This window comes from Cyprinodon tularosa, unplaced genomic scaffold, assembly GCF_016077235.1.
Source record: "Cyprinodon tularosa strain WSP-4 unplaced genomic scaffold, ASM1607723v1 ctg291, whole genome shotgun sequence".
NCBI lineage: Eukaryota > Metazoa > Chordata > Actinopteri > Cyprinodontiformes > Cyprinodontidae > Cyprinodon > Cyprinodon tularosa.
Genome location: NW_024038998.1, coordinates 651794 through 674328, shown reverse-complemented (window position 1 = coordinate 674328; position 22535 = coordinate 651794). Strand labels below are relative to the sequence as shown.

Genomic DNA, 22535 nt, shown 5'->3' with positions numbered 1-22535 from the left:
TGAGTCAGTGGTTGCATTGTTTTAAAATGGTTGGTTTGCATACATTTTATCAGGAATTTGATTTTTATTTGTTATGCATGCCTTTAAGATGCATTTGTGCTCTTAAAGTTACTACAGTATGTCATGAAAAACTGTCAATCTTTTATATATTCTCAGTTTATCATGGAGCATGGTTTTGGTTTCTATTGGCCTGAAGTGGCCCTGGAACAATAGCTCTATTCTGGCCCATGTCTTTGGTGGGAGGCAACAGCATTCGGTGCTCTCGGGACCCTGTGTGCCAGTGGGGCTTGGTTTGGGATTCGGTTTCCCAGCCACCTGGAGCTCTGAGCACAGGAATGCCATTGTTCCTCTGTCCAGACTATGGCCAGATCAGACCCAAATAAACAGACACATGCATGAGGACCCTACATCAAAACTTTGGTTATCTGTCTTTGTTACTGTACTTCCCCATTAGTCACAGTAACTATAATCAGAGAAACATTGCTGGGATGGAAGCTGAGATTTGACATTTGCAGAAAAGTCATGGATAAGTTGCTTGTCTGTGTTTTGCAGCAGTAGGCGATATGAAATGTGTGTACTTTGAAAAATGTATCTCCCTCATTTTTGTCCCAGCAACTTACAAAGAACAAATTTTGTCTGTAACCTTTAGATTTTACAATTCATATATATATATATATATATTAGGGGTGGAACGATTCACAAAATCCACGGTTCGGTTCGATTCACGGTTTCTGGTCACGGTTTTCGGTTCGATTCGATACATGTTGATTGTTACACCGAAATTCCATAAAAAATTATGAAATTAATGAAAAAAAACCCCCAAAAATAATGGATTGTAATTATTTTAAATGATCCACGGAAACCCTGGATCATTTCCGTATGTTTTGCTGCTTTGAATTTAATCATCTGGCACATGCTCTCTAACCTGACAACAGCCAGATGCATGTCTCGCTCATGTCTCGCTTTGCCACATGCATCTGGCTGTTGTCAGGTTACATGCTCTCTACCATCTCCAAGGAACTCAGAGGGGAGCGGACGGAGCCACAGTGGGGGCTGTAGGCTTTGCTTTGAGCAGCCGGTCTGGAGCGCAGCGGAGGTTGCTGACGGAGTATGAGGCATTTCGGGGTTAGCATGACATGTTGCTGTTAGCATAAACAAAACGTGTTGCACAATGCTTGCACACTGTTGCACTTTTATCCACAACTTTCTTTGCGCTGTCATCGTAGGTCACTCGAAATGCAAAGCGCTCCCATACAGCAGACCTATAAAGTGCTGCTGGCGCGTCTTCCAACTCCAGTTCTTTCCCACTCGCCATTCCGACACAATTCTCCACAACAACTGATTTTTTTCCCTGCTACACCCGGCTAAGCTGCTTCGCTTCTTCTTCTTCTTGTTTACTACTGGCGGTTGGCTTTGGTCGCAGCACCGCCACCTTCTGCTCTGGAGTGTAATCGCTTCCTTTATGAGAAAAAGGAGCAGCGCATGAACCGAACGAAACACACGCGAACCGAACCGAGACAGTCGAACCGAACGATTCTGACGGTTTTCATAAATCGTCCCATCCCTAATATATATATATATATATTACAGTAGCATTAACCCCCTTATTTGACACTTGATAGACAGGACATGTGCTAAAGAAAATAGACCTCCACATTAATAAGTATTATAGATTTTGACTACAACCTGTAACAGCTACAAGGAGGCCTTATATAGTTTTGGACTTACTTGCCCTAACTCAACGTCTCAATAACAACCTTTTTACAATCTAAATGAGAGTTCAATCATATATTGATCAGCATTATTAATAACTTTGGATCTGAGAACAAAATCAGGTGTCATAAGTTATAATGGAGTTACAACTGAATATTGTAGAAGTTAAAAAAAAGTGCAAGGGCTTAAAAAAATAATTTGAACACAAGCCCAAGTGTTTTAAAATTACAATCTTGCCATTTGATTAATAGGAGCTGCTGTGTTAACACGGTAATCACATCAAAGCTAATAATAGGTTAGTTGAGAGTGACACGTATGTTAACAAAAACCCATGTGTATGCACATGCTGGCCCCTTTATTTGGTTCACCTTGTTAGTACTGGGTTAAACACCTTTTAGCCATCAGAGCTGCTTCAATTCATTGTGACATAGATTCAATAATTTTTCACAAACTCTTCTTGGAGACTTTGTTTTGCATTGATTTTAAAAGTCAGATTTGTCTGCTAAATATTTACAACGTGGATCTTCTTTTTCACTGCATGGGTGTACAGTGAACCTATTATGTTCAAAAAGGGAGTCTAAGAGGATTTTAACTTAGTGACATGTCCCAGTAGTCTTAAATGGATGGACATAGCCAGCAACAATACTCAGATGGACTAACTTAGACTATATGCTAGTTATCCTATGTGATTTACTAGCAAACAAAGTTGGCTAGTGCAAAAGAGTGTCCTTATTTAAACTCACTTCCTCAACTGCTATGACTGATTAGTCTTATGAGGAAAAAAGAAAACAAACTATTCTGCTCTATGCAAGCACCTACATTTTATGCTGTGTATGCTTCTCTTACTACAGAGAAAGAGCAGTTTCCTGTTCTGATGTGTGAAATGTAATATTTATTTAGTTTAATTTAGGTTTTCTCTGACATAAAAAAAACTGCAGCTCATAGTACATCTGATTACTGCTTGTCTGATTGAGTTTATTAACCCCATATAAAACTTACATCTGGTGGATTCACATACACTGTTAAACCCACTAATCCAAGGTGGTAGATTCCTTTTCTAATGGATAACACAGTTTAGTTACTTTAGTTATTGTACTTCAGTTAAGCTCTTCAAAGAGTATTCGATTGACTGAATTTTGGTATCTGTCTTGCATAGCATGAGTAAGATTAGAAATTGTCTTTAGATTTTGAAGTAATCTTTATCACTGATTGATGCTCTGGGTGGTTTCAAAACTTACTTTTAAAAACAATTGCTTATGAACGTTTATATTAAAAGACATGGTTTGTGTTGGCTCTGGCAAAGCAATAAGCTCAGTGAAATGCTATTTCTTCAGCTGAATATGATGTTTCATGACTGCTTAAAAAGTGGAAACTGATATGATCCTGTTGCTTCTGAAGAGTAATTTGACATCAGTTAAACGGAAATCCTTTCCCATGAACCTTAGGGTTAACAACAAAAAGCAGAAATGTTACATCTAATAGAAACTCTTTCTTTCACTAGGGAAAATTAGTGTCCTCTATTTAAATCAAACATAAATGGGTGGTTTATTTAAAGCCATAGGGTGTAATTTTTCTTAAATGAGCAGACAGGGGAGATTTTGAAAATTCATGGCTTTAGCTCCAAGCCTTTCTCCCTTTGGAAAGGTGAAAACTCTGCCTTATATACATCCATGCACACGCATTACTGGAGATTTGTCCATTGGGTGGGTAAATGTATTAAACCTATATGCACACAAAAGGTTACACATGATGTAAGGCAAAGTTAAACACTGTGCTCATCATTTAGCCTATTTTGCATACAATCTTAGATGATCCTCTTCTCTTCCTCTTATTTGTACAGTTGGCTTTATGATCAAACTACTGACTGTCACATTCATTGTTAATCTAGTTACTATTTAAGCTAGCATACTAACCTATAGAAATGTAGCACATTACAATTATCTCCTTCATTATTTGGGATAATTAAAAAAACATTTAAAAACTCACTAGAATGCTATAAATACAGTTTTCATTAGTTAAGAAGAGACAGGATTGAGGCCGTTTAGATCCTCACTTTTTTAGAAGCATCTCCAATGCTACCTCAAACTTAAACATTCCTCAAACAAGATTAGTAGAGGGACTTTTAAACTGTCTTAATCTCATTTGAAAAGTAGAAAGTGGTAAAGGTAACTTCGGTCCTGGTTTGTTTCCCTGTTGCAGCATCCGGACTCCTTTTTTATTCCCCACACCAGTGGTGGGTTGGTTGTGCACACCTATAATCATGAAAAAATTTTTTTTTACCACTGTCGATCTTTTCAATTTCTCGTTCTAGAGGTATCTGAGTACCAAAATGAGCCAATATTTTTTTCCTTGATTGTAAAACATCAGTTGTGTGCGCTAATACATGATTCCCACATGTCTGAAAAGAAAGTGTGCCAGACGCCATCTTGGTAAGCAGGTGCAGAGATAGAGACAATCACAATCATCATGGCTGCCAAAGGCACAAAACATAAAATGTATTGATGTTCTTGACCAGTGTACAAAAGAACAATATATCCATGAAACCCCTGCTATCGTGATCAACTCGTTTATGGCAGAGAAGAAAAAAATTATTGACTTTGACTTCTTACTGCAACAGCTAATTTTTTTATAAAACTTTTACAGTAAAATATGTTACATCTCACTACACTGCTTGACAGGACAGTATTTCTCTCCAGGAGCAAGTATTCATTTCAAACTGTTATAAATATGATACCGAGCTGACAGCTGGCAGCAACACACTGCTCAGAGCAGCCTCAAGAAACAGCGTCTTCTCAGGCCCTCCCTCCACCGGGGTGTACACTAGGAGAAAAAATGATACAAGGTACCCATCCAGACTGTCTTTTTTATATTGTGAAGCTATAAGGCAACTCATCCAATGGCAATATGGCAGTGTGGAAAATGAAGGTATTTATTATGAGAAATGTAGGAATAGGTACTCTCAGCTATGAAGGTATTTATAATCAATTTTATCGATTTTCTGTTTATGAAGATTTATCCTTTGAAAAATCTGAACTTTTTTCCCACTAACCTTGGGCTTTCATAGCTCAGACTGACACCAGCTCATTACTTTTTGTTTTTAAACATCCACTCATACCTGGTAATCTATCTCACTCTGTAATAGAACAAGGTGCAAACTAGGGCTGCAACTAATGACTATTTTGTCAATTCTTTTTTTGATGAATAGATAAGTAATCAGATGACGAAGGTTCTTTAAAGAAGACTTTTTGCTAAATAAACCAGGTGAAACTAAAACCTTTCCACTTGAGGATTTCCAGATAGAGCATACTGACAGACAAAAAAGATTTTTTTATCTTAAATGGAACATGTTTACATTTTTTTTTTTATAATTGTGGTATAATTACTGCTCTAAGTGGGTTGATCTGTCAGCTAAAGGCATGTTTTAGAGTCTCTATACTCCAGTTAGCGATTTGTCGATTGCTAAATTAGTTGATGATTATTTAAATAATCAATTAATCAAGGCCTGTAGGGCTGAAACAAATGAATGCAATTAATTTGTTTCAGCCCTACAGGCTGCTCTGTTTCTGACCAACCGCAGGTGATGAGTGAGGGGTTCAGGCATCCATAAATAGTATTGCAGTAATCCAATCTACTGTTAATAAAATAACAGATTACAGTCTCCTGATCTCTATGTAGCAAGTCTCCCTTTACTTTTGGCAATTTCTTAAAGGAATAGTACACCCAAAACATGATTAGCCTTCATTTTCTACTCACCCCCATGCTGAACAACACTCTGGAGTACTTTTTTGATATCTCAAATGCATCTGGAGATCTGGGAGGCTTCTTGCTGTCTGCTGACATTCAAATAATGGAGGTCTATGGTGCCCGAGACAGAAAGGTCCATAAAAGTCCACAAAAAACTTGTCAATATTCCTCCATACTGCTCGTCCAATGTATTCCAAGTGTCCTGAGTGGGTAGCATCCAGAATTTACTCGAAACGAAGTCATTTCGAATGTTTTTAGAGCATAAACAGTAGTGTATAGGATTTCCTGAAAGCGCGCACATGCGCGTTCACGACGCTACGGAAACCGCGGCAGACCAAACCAGATGAAAGTGCACATTCAGCGTCTGCTCTGCCAATAATGTAAGCGTAGAAGAAGAAATGTGCTGTTTACCTGTGCAAAGAAAGAAACAACGAAAGAAAAATGTCTGAGGACTTCAGTGTTGAGGAAGAGCATGAGTTCTCTGCCGAGCTGAATGCGCTGGTTTGGTCTGCCGGCTTCCGTAGCGTCGGGATCGCGCATGTGCGCGCTTTCAGGAAATCCTATACACTACTGTTTATGCTCTAAAAACATTCTAAATGACTTTGTTTCGAGTAAATTCTGGATGCTACCCACTCAGGACACTTGGAATACATTGGACGAGCAGTATGGAGGAATATTGACACGTTTTTTGTGGACTTTTATGGACCTTTCTGCCTCAGGCGCCACAGACCTCCATTATTTGAATGTCAGCAGACAGCAAGAAGCCTCCCAGATCTCCAGATGCATTTGAGATATCAAAAAAGTACTCCAGGGTGTTGTTCAGCATGGCGGTGAGTAGAAAATGAAGGTTAATCATGTTTTGGGTGTACTATTCCTTTAAAGGGTAAAAGCTATTTTTCATGACTGGGTTAACCTGGTTGTGAGGTTTCAGTTTGTCATGAAAAAAAAAAACACCTAGATTTCTTACAAAAGACTAAGGCCCCGTCCACACGAAGCTGAACCCTGGCCTAAACGCACAAATTTTTCACCAAACCAGCCTCTCATCCACACGAAGCCGGCGTTTCGTGGGTCTGTAAACGATCATTTTTTTATTCAGCCTTCAGAGTGGGAAGATTCTGAAACGCCGTTTTCGCGTTTCCATCTTTACGCCCTAACCGCATATTTTTTTTTTTACACGCATGCGTCATAGCGTCGCCTCTACACACGCATGCGCGACCAGTATCACAACAACAATGGCGCCGTTGCTAATGCTACTCACCCTGCTGTCGGGCTTACAACAGAATCTTCTTCTTCTGGAATATCTCCAGGAAGAACAGAGCAATATCGACGACATAGTTCAGCACCTGAATTTCACTTAACCACGAAAATGGCCCTGCAGGGCAACCATGTATAAATATTAGTGCACATGCCCAACATTTCGTCGCTTATTTTTGCTTTAGCACCACAGCGCCACTTACAGGCCTGGCATACATTTTGCAGCGTTTTCATGCATTCGTGTGGACGCTCACATTTATTTTACGTCTCCGTCTTTATGGCAAACGTTTTGGAAAATATCAGCGTTTCGTGTTCGTTTTGACTTCGTGTGGACGGGGCCTAACTCATGTTTGGAGTGGGGGGGGGGCAAAAAGCCAACAACATGCTAGACTAAATTCAAACATTAAAACTTAAAAAAAAATTCCATTTAGATTCAAATTAGTTCATAGAGCATTTAACATCACTTAGACAATCAATGTCTTTATAGAATCAATTGATTTAAATGTCAAAGGTAAATCAATCGGGATATCATTGTCATAAAACTGAAAAAGAATGATTGTGCTTTTTGAAAATTGACCCTATTGGTAGCAAATATAGCAACAAGAGAATCAGTCCAAGGGTGTAGCCTTCAGGGGATCCCGGAAGAGGCTGAGGGTGCGGTAAATTCCCCTAACTGTACATAAAAACTCAGATCAGGCAAGTAAGAGGAGCCCGCTGAGAGGAGCCCGCGATCCACACTATTAAAAGCAGCTGTTAAATCAAGTAGCACCAACATTGCAGGGTTTTTTAAATCTGCAGTTACTATCAGATCATTAAAAACACTGAGTACTGCTGTCGCAGCACTATATGATTGATTCAAGCCAGATTTAAACTTCTCATGGGTATCATTGGCAACTAGGATTCATTAAGTCTAAAAAAAAAAATAGGCCTAAATTAGTGAAGGCCTCTTTAAAAAGGTGAGAAGGAATGCTTTCTAAAGAGCAGATTGTTGGTCGCAAATGCTGGACCACATTGGACTGTGAGGAAAGAATACAGGTCAAACTGATCCAAAACAGCAGGAGTGGTGAAGCCAGAGCTAAAGCCTGCAGAGGACAAAGTTTTTTCTTTTGTTTTTTTAATCAAAACATATGTAAACTCTTCCAAAATCTGAGCAAAGTTGCAACTGGAGAACTATGACAAGGATTTACAAGGGAGTTACAAATGTTTAAAAGAACTTGAGGCCTATGGTTATTACATGAAGAAAGACTGGGAAAATGTTCCATTTTAGAGGCCTTAACAGCATTCTGATTGACAGACAGGCTTTCGAGAATAGCTTCTTAAGAGCTGTGGAGCTTACCTTTTTTCCAGTTTCTCTCAGTGCACTGACATGAGTGCCTGGAAATGCATGTGGAGTCATTAAGCCCAGGTTCTGTATGTGCTTTAAGCACATTATTCTGAAAGGTGCAAAAGAATCAAGGTAATCTGCACAAATAATATCTAATTTGTTTGAAAAAAAAATCTTCAATTTTTAAAATGTGATTTTTATCCAGGGGTGCTAAGTATATCACTAGAAAAAATACGGTCATTATACGTAGCTGAAAACTGTGAAGCAGTTTGAGCACCATTTGAGCACAAACGGCACATGAAGGCACTGGTTTTGCTCTCAAAGAAGGGATAGAAACAATAAAAAAACAGAGGCAGCTGATCAAAATACAAGCTGAGTCACAGATTTCATTCATACTCCCAGGTAAATTATATGGTAAAACCAAATCTAAAATGTGACTTTTCTTAAGAGTTGGTAATTTTACCACATTGATTAAAGATTTAATGAAGTTTAAGAAATCCGTTATCTACAACATACTGGAGAAGTTCATGTGTTAAGCCACATTTGTGGCCCTGGTGCTGACAATGCCAACATGGAGACTCCATTACTAGGTTATAGAAAGTATCAGGCAACTTTAGCAGGAGCGTGCACAAGTTGGGAAGTCATAGGCTTAGGGATAATAGGATGGATCCAACAACCCCTTATGTGAAGTGTATGTCTCATTGTGGGGAAATGACATCCATCATTAAGGGTGTCTCAATGCAACAGTTTCATTTCTGATAGCATACTGATATTGCAGCTTTGACAATTGGCCAAAGTCAACAAAAAAAAGGGATATCTGAAAATAACTGACCCATGTAAAATAACCAATGAGTAACAGAAAAAAAAAAAAAACTTTTAACAGAGGTAGAGGGTTCCTATCGCCATGGAAATATCGGAGATTTTCGATGCTGGCCGATTAAATCCGATATCAGGTTTTTAACTGCATGGTTTAAAGATTTTATTAGGTAGAAAGGAAAAACACTAACCATTAACCGGTTCATTTTTTGCAAGTAATGTTAAATATTTTACAGTTAAGAACAGCAATTCATTTATTTTTTGGTGGAGCTGCACGAAGAACAAGTTGATGATCCCTTCTCTTTCCTTGGGTGATTAGTTACCAATATTTTCTCTAAATGCAGATACAAATGAGTCTTGTAGAGTACTTTCTGACTCTTCTGTCATATAAGTGTTTTACCCCACCTTGCCCAAACATATTAGTTTGAGATTAGTCCTTACTCTTTATATATTTCAGATATGCATCTAATATTTTTTATTTTTTATTTTTTACAAATGAATAGCTTCAGTGGATTTTACTTTAGTCTGAGAGTGGTGCTTCCAAAAACATAAATGTGATTAAATAGTAAAAGGCATGGTTAATGTAATTTCTGGACTATAAGATGCTCCTTTTTCCTATGCTTTAAGCTATGCAGCTTTTACACAGGTGCAGCTTTTCTGTGGATTATTTTTACAGGAAATCAAAGAAGAGGCTAATTTTCATTTAGCTGACCAAGCCCTATATTTTATCAGAAGCACTTATTGCTGCGAACCAACAATGAGAGCTAGCATTCTAGCATTCATTCATACTTGTACATTGCCAGTTTGAAAAAAAAAGAGTAGTGGGTGTGGCTTATAGTTAGGTGCATTCTATAGTCTGAAGAATATTCTTTCCATTGTAGTGGTGTTTTGGTTTTCCATATGAGGCCCCCTTCTTTTAGATACATTGCTTTAGTTTAGAAAAGGTTGTAGTAGACCTCCCATTCTAATTGGTTAAGTCCAGACCACTGGGATATTTTAATGCTTAAAAAGCCAATTCGTTCTCTTTCTCTTTAATTGAAGAAACACGCTTTGATGCCTTGTTTGTTGTTGTAAGATGCTTATCTTGTTATATCAGCTCCCCTTCTTTAAACAGTCAGCCTAGATTAATTGTAGATCTTAAAGGAGGTTGCTCAGGATGTAAATAGGAAGTTTAGTTGGATCAGATAGCACTTTATAGCTCTTCTTAAGAAGCGAGCAGAAGGATGAGAAGAAACCATAGGGAGTATTTAGTCCTTTTTTCAGCTGGCCGTCCTTTAGGATTTGTAAGCAGACAGCTTCTGTGGTATATTTTGTGTCTGTGTGTGTGTGTGGTTGTGTATTTGTTTGTGTGTATCCTCTTTCTTTGCAGCGGGTCACATAGGGCTGAAATTGGGTCAGCAAGAGCCACCAGGGAGTCCTGTCAGTGCCGTGCTGCCTTCTCTCATACTGGAACCAGCTAAAGGCCAATCCAAACACACATTTGGCACATATGTTCCCTGAAAATTTCATTTGAGGGTTAATTTATGTTGAAAAGATCATGTGTTTTAAACTGAGTGGGAGGAGTAGGATCTTTGTGTTATGTCATGCAGTGACCTCACTTGTTCCTGCCTTATTCACTGCACTTTGACTCCTCATAAATAGCCTTGTTGCAAATGTTGTTTCTGTATATGAAAAAAAAATACAAAAAAGAGCAGGAAACCCCAAGCTGTTCCAGAGAATGTTTAAACTGCCTATAGATCCTTTACAGATGATTCAGAGGCTGTCACACTCTGTGTGTCTCAGCTGGATGGACACAGCGTTTCTGCAGGCTTAACGATAAGGAAATAGGATTTAGTGCAGTATTCAGCAGAGGTTTTTCTTTTTTTTTCCCCAAGCTGCAGTCTCTTGTTTTCTGCATTCGTTCTTCTCTAAGGAGGATTTAATGGACTATTTCTGTTCCCTGCTTGGATGCGTCGGTCCTGGCGTTGTTGAGTAGTGAAGGGATCATGAAATCATTTCAAGGTAAAATATATGCAGATGGTTTAATATTAGAGAAGGGCACTGCAGGACTCTCTCTTAATATTATCAAATCTTTGATGATATTTTAGTGTCTTTGTGTATGTCAAGAACTTGTCTTGTAATCTCATCTACGTCTTCTTCAACATACAGTTGTGTAATATGTTAATAATCAGATGAAGTCAAATTGCTCTGGGATCTTTGAATGTAAAATGTAAGTGTAATATCACTGGTTTATCAAACGGCTTTTGGTTAAGCTTTGACTGGTTTCAGGTCATCGTAAAATAAGTTGTAAAAAGTTATGTTTTTAGACATCTGCAATTTCCCAGCATGCCATTCCTTCTCTCTCTGTTGAATGAGAATTGTCTGGTCGTTTGGTGCTTAGAGTAGCTGCTCCCCTCCTGACTTGTTGCTTCAGGGGATGAGTTTGTTTCTCATTTTAATTTATTTATATCCCACCATTTCACAAACAAATGCCATCTGAAGACGAAAAAGTCATTTCAAACTACTGGATATAGTTATTTAATCAAATCCATCTACTAACCCAAGCAATAAAAACAAACTAATCAGATATTTATATAAATCAGTTGTATACAGACTAATCTGATCATAAATTTACATCAGCACATTGGAATAATTCCATGTAAAGCAGCCCAAAAGCACCGACTTTTGAGCAACCTCTCCCTGAACAAATGTGGTGACAGTGAAGCAAGGATTATTCCTTCTAACATGAATACACCAACCCTGCTTTAAAATAAACAAAACAAAAACACCAACCCTTTATCAAGTAGGAGTGTCATCTTTTGCTCTTTTGGAAGTAGCAGTATTTTTTAAAAAAATTGTAGAAGTTTTAAGAGTAAGCAAGTTGATGCTTAAATTATACCTCTTTCTAGTTGGCCTAATTACAAAAAAGCATAATTAGACCATTTCATTATCTGGCACTGACATCTGACAGCCTTCTGGTGTTATTTTACAAAGAGCAGAATAGTATGATTTTCCCAGTGGCCAGAAACAATAGTAAACTAGTGACAGGGTTATATTTGACAAAGGTTTGGTGATACACTGTGGGATCAAAGTATTGGATGATTGCTGTGGCTAAACTTTTTAAAGAAATGTAATTCTTTTTATAATAGAAAGCTTTCAGAATAAAGAGTGCATTGCATTTAACTGGAACTTGGGCAGAGATCCCGTGTCACAGTCTGTGTGGCCATTTTTCTCTGAGTTGTAAGGGTAGGAAACTATAAATATCTAATATTAAAATTGGCTATAACAGCAAGGTTAATAATAGATATTTACATTGTCCAACTTTTCACGTCATTCTTTACCTAGGTAATATATGCTGGAAAACCATGGTACTATTTGTCAGAGTCTACTGTCAAAATCTTGCATTGTCTTTGTCTGATAGCAAGTCTGCTCTGTGTGCTTAAATTGTGTACAAATATGCAATTAGAATTTAGAAGTTTTATAAAGAATTAATGTGCAAAAACATTTGATATGACAAGCAAGTATAAATGGTTTAGTTTGTCCTAAAAGACAGATTTCTAAATGTAACAACTGATTTCAGTTAAAATAAATTATTCTTGATCTAAATTATATAAGTGAATGTTTATAAAAATCAGATTGAATAATTGATATAATTGATATAATCAATTAAACAATTAATAATAATTGAATCCAATAGAGTATTTAAAAAAATGATTAATATTTTAGGAGTATTTTTTGGTATAGACATTTATTTAAGAAGAAAATGGCTTTAGAAGATGTAAGCTCATTTTGCTCAGTCACAAGGTAAAAATATTATCAGTAGAAGTTCAGTTGAAATCTTATTTAATAATACACATTGACAGGCTTTATTTTTTACACAGTGATATGCGGTCTCCCATCTTTGGGTTACCAGGGTAGCAAACTGTAATATAATACACTGAACCCTAGATATAGCATAGCTGTAAAAGAGTCACCTTGAACATTTCAGCAAAGTAAAATGATATGTATTGTAGCAGTTTATCCAAAGCATCCTGAGTAAACTTGTAAATTGTGCTTCGTTTAGTTCCAGCAATACTCTTCTTTGTGCTCGTGCACCACTAGTGTCTCCTAAAGCTGCATTTTACACCTGCCAACAAAGATACTATCTTTTCTGTCTGATTTTTTTTGCATTTCCTTGCCCTCCAGTCACTGTAAAAGAGACAGCTTTAGATTCTGCTTACTTATATAAAAAAAATAGGTTTTATGATGCATACGATCTCATCCTGGCACAGAGGATTATATATTTTGTATTATTTGGATCAGCTTTTATTCTTGGTGACATCTGTAATACATTTTTCTCTTTTCTTTTTGCTTTTTTTTTCATTTTGCTCTTTATACCACTTATATTTGCAATAGAGCCCACTTAAATGTAATAAAAAATTGAGATCTAAGTAGCAAACTCCTGGAAAAAATCTTTGTCATCTTGAGTATCTTTCTGAATAGGAAAACATTGATTTTCTTATTGTTATGATAAGAGAATCTCTTTTCTCATCTGTCTCCCACATCCCCTGCCAGTGTTGCACAACGGCTGCATTTTTCTCTTGAGTCGTCAGTGCAGTAAATTACTGGAACAAGTTGAAACATGTCTAGTGTTTTTCCAAGGCCATGAAAATAATTTAGAACATCCACAGAAAATTTCCATATTACAAAGCTTAAACAGTTTAGGAAACAAATCTAAATATTTAAACTCCAAAACCAACAAAAGCCTATATGTCTAAGAGATAAAGAATTAACTGCAAACGATGCCCAAAAATAAATTGTTCATGGTTCAAAACAGCTGAAGGAAAGGAAATCAGTTCTTCCATCTTTCTGTACATTGGGTGCTGCTTTTTTTTGTTCCTTTCTGATATCTAAATGTATTTTCTGCTGTACAGTTTTACTTCTCTTTTATTTAATTAAATGTTTTATGTAACTGTAAATTTCCTATTTTTTTCTTTTTTTTTGCCTCTGTCTGAACTAAATTTCCCCCACTGTGGAGCATTAGTGGTATTTGTGTTCTGTTAGACATCGTCTGGTCTAAGTAGTGATGGGTGTTGTTAAGGATTTATCTATCAGTACTACTACTCTATACGATACTCCTTATCGATCTGATATTTTATCAATACCTTTATCAATATTTTTCGTCTTGATAAAACAAAATGCTTAGAAATAAATGATGAGCCATGACTGGTTTATTTTTTTTTATATTTGAAACAAAAATAAAATAAATGACCCTTATATATGTAAATTAAACACTACAAACACAGCATTAAATAGGTTAAAACACTATTTTAATAAAAACCATATAACTGTAGGAGAAGAAAAAAAACAAAAAAACTGCAAGACAAAGTGATAACACAAAATATGCTCTAAACAACAAAAAATATTAAAGTATTTTTTTTTATGTGTGAATCGATTACAGGGAAGATTGAAGTGTGACCGCGTTAGAGAAAGAAAAACTGGATTAAGGAATTGGTTTACATTATGTTTACATTTTCGTTTTGCCAGTCAGGGGAAGCTTTGCTCATGCAGTGTGACTCATTTTGGTAAAACAGACGAGTCGCTGTCTTCGCTCCTAGTTGCTGCACAGCGAGGCTGACTGACTGACTGACTGACCAGCGGCGCTCTGTGCTTTAGAAGCGGGAGGGGCTCAGAGCTGCAGTTGCTAAAGACCCAGGATGATTGTTGCTGTTCACTCTTCACCTAAGTCTCAAACAACGCAAAATCACTAAATTCACAGCAGTGGTGAGACCAACCTTTAAAAGGAGTGTTAGCCCCTCCCATCACGTTCTGTTTCTTTAGGAGGAGGTTCTGAATTGCAGTCTTCATGAAAAGTGAAATGCAACATTAATAATACTGTTAGAGGACTGACGAGCTTGACAGATGAGAATCGTCCAACGCTGTTTTGACACCAGGTTCTGATGCTTATCCCTAAACCCGGACTGCTAAATATCCACATCGGGATTGGTCCAAGTGATTTCAAATCACTTTGCATCTGGTAATTATTTGTGGGCTAATTTCTTAATATAAAAATTAAAGAACTCAAATCAATCTCCTAATATAATTACTGCTCAACTAAACATGGGTACAAAATTATATTGGTCAGAGATAGTCAGATTCTCTAAGGAAATACTTTGTGTTTACTTCGAAAAAGCAATTATGTTTTTTATTTAATCAAAGTAATCCAAGCAGTTTTTGAATGTATAGAGGCTTTTCATTATACTTACTCCCTTCAAACATTAGTGGAGATAGTTGTGTAGATTTGAATCCTCTCTACTGTTTGGAAAAAACTCTTGAAGCAAGTCAAATGCATATTTTCTTTAACTGCTTAGGATATTAGTAAGAAACTTATGAATGATTCATTTTAATCTTCACAGTTCTTTATTTATTACTGTTCTTGCAATGAGATGCTTGACATTGCATCTCATTGCAAGTCCATTGATTGTTTTTTTAACAGGTTTTACTGAACATTCCTATTGAGAAGTAAAGAAAAAGCAAAATAAAATAAAAAAACACAACAGAGCTAAATTTGAAAACATCAATATTACCGGTACTTTAAATCTTGGGAACATTATGTCTAAATGTTTATGCCTGTCTCCTAAAATCTTGTATTTTTCTTACTATTTTCTTTCATTGGTTTAGTGTTGGTATATCTGTCTTAAGCTATTTTTTATCGTTTTTTTTTTTCAGTGTTAAAAGCATCATTATTAAGTTGTGATCTTTTAACTTTCATTGCATTAAAAAAACTTTAATGTTTCTATTAACAGTAGCATATGCACCTAGACCTACCTTATTAAGCTAATAAAAAAAAATCTAAGTAGATGTTGATTGATAGATTGATAGAAGCAAGTTATTGATTAATGAATCGACCAATGATTAATTAATAAGTAGCCATTAAATAAACAACCCCAAATCTTAGTTTTCTCTTTGAATCAAGATGATCATTTCATTAAATTTACTGAACAAAAAGAAATGATAAATATGTTATGTAGAAAGCTGATGGTTTTTAAACTATCAGTAAAAGACAGGGTATATCCTTCTGATACGCTGTTAGACTATTTACCAATCCGTTTCAAGGAAGTGGATGCTAACTGTGATACAGCGTTTTTAGCGTAATCCAGCATTCAGTGCTGAGACTTGGTGCGGCTTGCAGTGCCTTTACACAGGTGGTTGAATAGGTGCTATTGAAGTAATAACATTAAGATGTTTATTGAGGGTTGTTGTGTAAAACAGAACAAGTATAAAGTGCTTTCTACATTTTTTCCCAATTAAAGAGTGTCAATAATCCCAGGATCTGGATCAATTAATTCCTCCGCTCTGGCATTACTTCTCTTGCAAATACCAGTTAACCTCTGCTTAAAAATCAACTGCAGCTCATGGTGGACTGTAGTTACATAACACTGAAAAAATCCCTTCTAAAAGGATTTCATTAATTAAAATTTAGATATAACAAATTTCAGTCTATTGAACTAGGGACTTAATGTCTTCGTCTGATGTTAGCATCGGTCCAATATTAGCCAAAAGTCTAGGGCTGGGTACCGAACTTCGGTTCTACAGAGTATCGAAACACGCCTCGTCTTTCGGCACCAAGTTTCGGTGATTGGCTGTAACACTTAACGTGATTGCGTCATCCAGGAAAAATACACAGGTGGCTCTGACGCGCGTTGGGCGGAGCTACTCTATCCTTTATTTGCCTTGCAGCTATATTTGCTGTGATCAGTGGGAATAAAGTAGTTTTATTATGTTTTCAAGTGGGAAAATCCACCTGAAAACTTAATCAGTGCAGTCAGTTCATCCTGCCTTCCAATATTTCTGTCGGAGCCGCTCAGACCCCCACATACCAGCGGTGCGCTGTCAGTAGGATCCCATTCAACGGGCTTGTTTGTCAGACATGGTAATTTTTCTAAAGGAAAACTGCTAAGTAAAAAGGTCCTCACAATGTAACAGTGAATATTTTTTTTTTTTTTTTATGTAAGAGGAAAAATGTAAATGGAAAAATCAGAGCTTAAAATAAAACTCAAGATTTGTACTTTTTTATGTTGTGTAATTTTCTTTTTCTTCGAATTGATATTATAAAACTGGTATCGAAAAAAGTATCGTTCAGGAACTGGTATTGAAGTGAAGGTATAGGTATTGGTACCGGAACCGAAAATTTTTGAACAATACCCAGCCCTACAAAAGACTAATGTCGAATTTATTGGCCGACATTTAAAATCTCTGATATTTTTATGCTGATAGAAACTCTCTGCTTCTGTTAAATTTTTGTTACTCACTGGTTAATTTTACATGGATCAGTTGTTTAAATGCCTTTTGTTGTTGACTTTTGTTCCCTGTTTTAGTAATTATACTTGATCAAGCCTTTTCTAACATTCTACAGTATAAAATAAGTACCGTATTTTCACGACCATAAGGCGCACCGGACTATAGGGCGCGTTTTTTATATACAGGTACATGTCCTCTACTACCTTTAAATACCTCTACTGCGTATTTAAAAATACAGCGGGGGCAAAACTGAGTATGACTGTGCTTTATTCATGTATTTATTACAAAGTATTAATCAAACCTGGCAGCTGGCCGTAAGACAGACACATCGCAGATGACACAGCGCTGTGATTACTCCTAAATTAACTTAAAATCCTGAAACCTGCCGACGGAATATGTTCGCTTTTATTGCCGGTATCCTGGTGCCTGCAGTTAAAATTATTTAGATGAAAAACACCTGCCAGCAGCCGCGGTGAGGCTGCTGTTGAAGGGATTTACTGTCGGTGCATCGCTGGTATGTGGGGGTCTGAGCGCCTCCGACACAAATAGATAATCTGGATGAAGTGACTGCAATTATTAAGTTTTCAGGTGGACTTTCTCACTTAAAAACATATTAAAACTACTTTATTCCCACTGATCACAGCAAATATAGCTGCAAGATTTAGATTATTTAGATGAAAAAACACCTGCCAGCCACCGCGCTGAAGAGGAGGAGACCCGCCCACAGGCTGCTGTTGAATTAAGCTTTCAGGTAGAAAAATAGAGCGGGAGCAAAACTGAGTATGATTGTGCTTTATTAATGTATTTATTACAAAGTATTAATCAAACCCATCAAAGTCATCATCCTCTGTTTCTGAATAAAACAGCTGCGCTAAATCAGACATGCCAGTTTCCCCTTCTTCGCTGTCAGAGTCACTTTCCGTGCAGCGCAGCTCCTCAGAAATAATGCCGGCTTTTGCAAAAGCTTGAACAACAGAGCCAGCAGACACGTAGTAGTCCAAGCATCTACAATCCATCCGCAAACGGTGGCGTAACTTGCCCGGCGCTGCCTTCCCATTATCCTGAAACTGTGGTCTCCGTCGGTCATCCATCGCTCCCACGCCGCTTGCAGCCTTACTTTGAACGGCCGCTTCACACCGATGTCGAGCGGTGGAAGTTCCTTTGTCAGACCCCCGGGATAACGGCGAGCACAGCGTTCATTTGATTCACCTTTTTTTCACATCGGCTGTGAGATGGGCACGCAGCGATGGTGATGCGTGGAAAAAACCACCTAGTCTTCTCACATACACCTGCCTCAGCCACGCATCTACCCAGCCTTTTTCATCTAATATCATATGTCATCAGAGCGCTGTCTGTCTCGCTGTCAGCTCCCAGATCTGCTTCTCTGATTGGTTGATGCGGCGCGTCCAGCAGCAAAACTTCAATTTTTCCATCTGAGCAGCAGCAGCGCGTTGGCGGCGCTTCAGATGCTTAAACGCTCCCGACGTGCTGCACCAAAACGCGCTGCAGGACCTTTTGCTGCACCTATACGCGCGTCAACCATTGACTTTGCATGTAAACTCGCTGCTTCTGCTGCACCTGCTGGGTCCGGTTCACACCGATGTTGAGCGGTTGAACAGCGAGCACAGCATTCATTTGTTTCCCCATGTTTTTCACATCAGCTGTGAGATGGGCACGCATGGAGTTACATATTAACAGCGATGGTGAGGGGTGGAAAAAAAAAACACCTGGTCTCCTTACATTCAGCCACTCTTTCATCATCTCCTCAATGAGGTGGTCTCAAAAGTAGCAGTTACAACACACATAGGGCGCACAGCACCATAGGGCGCACCGCACATTTTGAGGAAAAAAAAAAGACGTTTAAGTGCGCCTTATAGTCGTGAAAATACGGTAATACAAGCTTGTATGATTTTAGCTAATATTGTATCGGGTCAAAAGTGGGTCGACCAATCCTCAAAGCTGCAATATCAGTGTCGTAAAGGAAATGTACAATCTTTAATTGACTTTTTACATCCCTAGTTTAAAGGTATACAAGGTGTTTATAAACGTGTTTAAGAAGACATTTTAATTTGTATCTTTCAGAGCTTTTGCAGCATAAAGCAAAAAAAAAACAAACAAAAAAAAACAACAACTTCTAATTACTGCTAATCATTTAAAATATCCCTTTTTAATGACAATTCTTTAGTTGCGGATAAATGGCAGTGGAGCAATCACAATTTCAATATCACTTAAGGCTGAGCAGCATATTAGGTTTTTGGAGTAGAAACAGAACCTGTTGTGCAGCTCTGTACCCTGTCAGGATGATTCATCTGTCTTTTGGTGACCCTGATAAAGTTGCAGCAGGGATAAACACGGCCATCCATCTCAACGTCTTATCGGCTGGCATCCTGCTACTCCTAGTGTCTGTGTGTTTGTCTCTGAGGACTCTTTGAGTAGAGTTGTTCTGACTTAGTCACATGGATAGCCATATCAACAGTTCGTCCTGACTGATGGACTGCAGAACAACACATTCATTGTTTTGCTTTCAAAGTGTAGCTGTGCATACTAACCCACCAGGAATTGCATTTCCACCAACCCTCAAATGTTAGTTGCTCTGTAATCATTTATCTCTGAACTCTGTGTGTGCGTGTGTATGTGGGTGTGTGTTTGTTTGTGTTTTATGTGTAATCTGCCCGAAGGGGGATTTGGGTCAGTGAGGCCAGACCATGAAGAGACAGAGCAGCAGGATACTACCACTGTATCTTCTCAGGCACACATGTCTGTCTTAATTCAGTATCAGGAATATGAACGTTTTGGTTTTAATTATCCTGAATGATAACTGCAGGAACCTGTCTCAGATACCAGGTTCCTCTTTGTTAACATTCTCTCAAATCAATGGCTGCTTATGCTTTCGACTATTCTTTTTTTTGTCATTCCTTGTTTGTCGAGTCAATACAGTGCCTCTAGGTTCTCTGTGCTCGAAAACAACAAAATCATGACTGAATAAAGATCCATGATAATCAGATTATTAATAAAATCTGGAAAAATGCAGTGCATTTTTGTATTTGTCTTGAGGAACATCCTTGCAGAGTCCTCTTTAACAGGCAACAGCAGATGTATGTGTTTTGGAGTGTGTGTCTACTAGGGCTGTTAAAAAAATGACTGCAGTGCAGAAGAAGTATTTAAAATCAAAATTGTGGCTGCGATTTTTATTTAGGTTTTTCTCTGCACTTACCAGAAACACGCTATATAGATATATAAAACATGTTTGTAGTCAATGTCTAATTAAAACAAGAAACAAACATGTATTATCTGAAAATTGTCCTTTTTAACATAAAGTTAGAACTTCTATATACCAAATCTGTATTAAAAATTTTACTGGTTCTCAAACAAATCATAAAATTCCTGAGAATGCACACATTTGCAATTTTTAAAACCAAAGTGTGACGGCCGACCTATTTTAAGCATATCAGCACCGTCCGGATGGCTGGAGGGAGAAACCCTGTGATTTGCTCTTTTTCAATTTAACATGACCAAACATTGATTGTGTCTGTGATTTTAAAAAATTGCTATTATACGAATAATATTATACATGGGATTATTTGTCCAGCCAAAGTCTTCTCCAGCCTTAAACATCCAGATAATCAAATTGTATACATCCTTCTTCCAAGTCGGTGGTCATGTATCATATTGTTTATTGTTATTAGGATAAAAAAATCAGATTTATCATCTAAACTGCAAATTAGAATAAATTATGTTTTTTAGACCAAACATAAGCCTTCTACATGGTTGCCTTTTCTTTTTTTTTTATTTCTTTGCTCCATCAGTCTTCCTTTAAAATTCAAACCCACCACTATAGAAGAGTAACCCTACATCATGGTATTAGCCAGGCCATAATTATGTTGTCATTCACTCGACCATTTTGATTTGCATTGAAGGTTGATGTGCATTGATTATTTTTCTCTGCAAATAACATTTTGTAGGTTGACCAAAAAAAAAAAAACAGTTTTGGTTCCCTCCAATTAGAGGATTTTCTTACATATTTTCTGTGTCCTCTACTTGGTTTGGGGATAGTTGCAGACATTAATTCTTGTGACTTTCACGCAGCAGCTAATTTTTTTTTCTTGTGAAAGCCCTAAGATTTGTGGAGTGCATTGGTAATAGTAGTAAATGTAGTAAATAAAATGTCTTGTTCAGATTAGATTTTGGCTACAATCAATCACATAAACAAAATGGTCCTCAATAAATTATTAATTACTAATTTGTTTGCTTTGGTTTAATCAAGCATGCTCTATTTTGCAATGTCTCCCATGTGATTTGAGTTTCCACCCATTCAAAAGGTTCAACCCATATGGTTGTTATGAAACGTCCCTTTAGAGTTGCCTCTGAATTAAGTGGAAAAGTAATACTCTACTTTAGAAATGTAAATATGAATCAGATAAATAAGATTGGCTAATCTTTCATTTTCATATATTTCTTAAATGAACAATGTGTGAAACTAATTTGGCTTTTTATTAGCAAACATATTGCTTTCATAAATACACATTCTGCCAAAATTACATTATAAGTTAAAGTGATCCCACAGTTTACAATTAGCTTCTTTATATATGCATAAGTGGCCACTCACCCAATTAAAAACACCATGTTGCTTTGTCATCTTTGTTCATGGCAGCCTCTATGAAGACACGCTGTTGGTGGAACAGACTAAGGAAAGATGATCTCAAATCCTATTATTTGCTGTTGTCTTGTTGAAATGGAGTTTCTTCCATACTCCTTTTCCCAACGAGAGGTAAGAGAAAGTTGTCAAGAAAAGAGAAAGCAGTAATAACTGACAGAAAACGAGCGTCTACATTGGCGTAGCTTTTACTAGTTGGAGGTAATTCAGGTTTTAGAGAGACAGAGGTTGCTTGCTTTCTGCTGGACAGGAAAGATAAATTAGGGTAAAAGTTAAGTTTATATTGGCGTTATTTTAGAAACAAGGCAGTGGAGTCCAGCAGCCACTCTGTCCTCCCAGCAGAAACAGCTAGTTTGTTTGTTAGCCTCCACTGGACAGCACCATTCAAACAGTTATTGGTCGCTCCAGGACAGTTGTAGCTTAATGGCATCAGTAAAAAAAAGATTCCGTATTGTTCTGTACCAGACAACTGACGGGACCGTTGATATTGTGCTGGATGTTGACATTGTCACACCATCAATGTCATAAATGTGACAGGGTTGCCACTTTTTTACACTGTGGCTTTCATAGTAATTATTATGTGCTTATTGGCAAGATTAATCTTCACACAACTAAAGGGTATTATCAAGGTTATGCAAAATGATGACTGTCTAGACCCAATTCCCACCATGTCTGAGGGATTTGAATCTCTATTTTGTACCTTGCTGCAACCGTTAACATCAGAGAATGATCACAAAGCGTTTCTCAGCCATTTTGTTTGTTTGATCACCT

At 37.4% G+C, this 22535-nt stretch overlaps 1 protein-coding gene across 3 annotated transcripts in view; it reads left to right on the top strand.

Moving 5' to 3' along the window:
- galnt1 (UDP-N-acetyl-alpha-D-galactosamine:polypeptide N-acetylgalactosaminyltransferase 1) overlaps positions 1 to 22535 on the top strand; it is an 83864-nt gene that overhangs the window by 5583 nt on the left and 55746 nt on the right. The window contains exon 1 of one of the 3 annotated variants that reach the window (XM_038291028.1): positions 10830 to 10852. The exons of 1 other annotated variant lie outside the window; for it this stretch is intronic. The gene's annotated coding sequence lies outside the window, so the exon portion shown is untranslated. Of the gene's footprint in view, positions 1 to 10829; positions 10853 to 21856; positions 21879 to 22535 lie in introns of those variants that run through there. One more of the 3 variants, XM_038291027.1, reaches the window with a different exon arrangement.